Source organism: Gossypium arboreum, chromosome 7, assembly GCF_025698485.1.
Source record: "Gossypium arboreum isolate Shixiya-1 chromosome 7, ASM2569848v2, whole genome shotgun sequence".
NCBI lineage: Eukaryota > Viridiplantae > Streptophyta > Magnoliopsida > Malvales > Malvaceae > Gossypium > Gossypium arboreum.
The window spans coordinates 77,005,642-77,008,048 of NC_069076.1; positions in this window are offsets into that span (position 1 = coordinate 77,005,642).

The window sequence follows — 2,407 nt, forward strand, 5'->3', positions numbered from 1 at the left end:
ATAGTTATGCAGTAGTAAAAGCCTACCAAATCAGCCTCTACACACCATCTCCGTCCAACCCTACACTCCATGTGGGGATATAATCAACCCACCCATCCTTACACTCCAATTAATACCGAATGCGGCACAAAACAGTAGTTTGCAGCTGAGCTGCTAGTAAATTAGGCTTAAAGCCTTTCAGTACACTTCCTTTGAATAACAAACCCCAACCCAATGCAATGCAACATACAATGGATGATATGCTATTATGCAATTTCAGTACATGTACTCAGTTCAGATATTAACATGCTCAGTACAAATATCATTCAGTCAATTTCACACATTTAGGGTCTAAGTAGCACTTACCAACCTTACAGTAGGTTCACAGTCGACTTAGGCAACCCGTGCAACCTTAGAAACATTTCGGCAAAAATGGGCTCACACGCTCATGTGATTTGTCCTTGTGGCACACTCGGCCCAAATTGGCCTTGGCCATGTGATCCATTTTTAATGTAACCCATGCTAGCTAAATATTCAAATATGTTTTCACTATTTACTCATATGTTCATTCAAAATTGTCTACTTGAGTTATTGTCACTAAATTATTTATATCTTAAACTACAGAATTTCAAATTAAGATCCGCTTGATGTTTTTGAAACTAGATTCAAATACCTTTCTACCATAAAATTTTTAGAATTTATACTTTATCAAATAAGTACAGTAAAATCTTCAAATTTATCCCTATTCTACTATTTGAAAACTTTAACCTTTCTTTACTAAAAATTATTTATCTCTTAGTACAGAATTTGTATGATATTTCCGTTTGTTTCTCTTAAAATAGACTCATTAAAGATTTAAACATATAAATTTAAGCCCCTAATTATTTGTTTACAATTTTTGATAATTTTCCAAAGTCAAAACAGGGGAACCCAAAATCATTCTGACCTTGTCTCACAAAATTCATTATATCTCATAATTTACAATTTCATTGCTTACACGGTTCTTCTATGAAAAACTAGACTCAATAAAATTTAATTTCATACTTTATTGAACATCTAAATCAATTTCCACTATTTTTTATGGTTTTTCAAATTTAGACTACTGCTGCTATCCAAAACTATTTTAGTGCAAAATGTGGATTTCCAAGTTTATAACACCCTTATTTCATTTCTCTACAATTTTTTTCGCATCATTTTCTCTTATTTATCTTATTTCTCGATAGCAAGCAATTTTGGCTTTTTATTGAATCTCGTTTTCTGCGTTTCGGGTACACACCTGGTATCGTTTCTAATGCATAAGCACTCTTAAGCCTCCAGAACCTAAAAATCGACCAATGTATCTCTAGATTAATCACTTAATTCGTTTTTAATCAACCAATTTCGAAAGGAAATCGATTAAAAACCTAACAAAACCCTTACCTCACTTGAGTAACCACAACTTCCCACAATCACAGCATCGATTCAAAACCACCAAGCCCTTGATTAACTCCTAAACACCAAAAAGGAATCCCCCTTTTAAAGATTAACCAAGAACGATTAACAATAGATAAAACCATTACTTACCGAACACGCGTAACCAACGATGAACAACCGAATCAATTGGAAAAAAAAGAAAGAAATGGAAAGGGAAAAAATAATGGAAATTTCGACAGCAACTAAGGAAAAAAATTGGTAGAGGAGAGAAAAGAAGAAGAAGAAGAAAACGTTAGAAAAAGTTTAGGGAATTAGAGAGAAAAATGAAACTCTATTATTATTATTAGTTTTGCAACAAAAAGATAATCAGATTATTTTCTGATAACCTCTCCCCAATTATCTCCTAAAATCACTCCCTATTAAGAATTTTGCCCCAACACAACTCTTAGCCAAAATTGGAGCAAAAATATTGTCTCCACTCCATCACAGAGAATTGAACACTGGACCTCTAACATTCCAACACTCCACTTAACCACCAAACCAGCAGGCACATTCTGATATAAAATTACCAACAATTAAACTTAAGCCTTTTGCACAATGTTAAGGCTTTATTTATAAAAGATACCAAAATTTTCCTAAGTAAGGCTTGAACTTAGGACCTCACACACACACCCAGAACACTTAACCACTAAAGTAGATACACACTTGTGTGTCACACATACATGAAATCAAAAATTAAAATTTTAGGGCGTTGCAAATTCATCATCAAAACACATGCATAAATTATCATATGGTATATTTCTATCTATTTTCCATATCACATTCCAACTAATTTACGCTATTTTTTATTTCATTCAATTTAGTGCAGTATTTCAATATTCAATATTAATATTGACAATCAATTCATACAATCATTGTTTACTCACCTCGATATTCAATCATGCAAGTAACATGTATAAGCAAATAAATAAATCGATCTTGAATCATAAAAGTACAAAACTGAGATTTCATCACT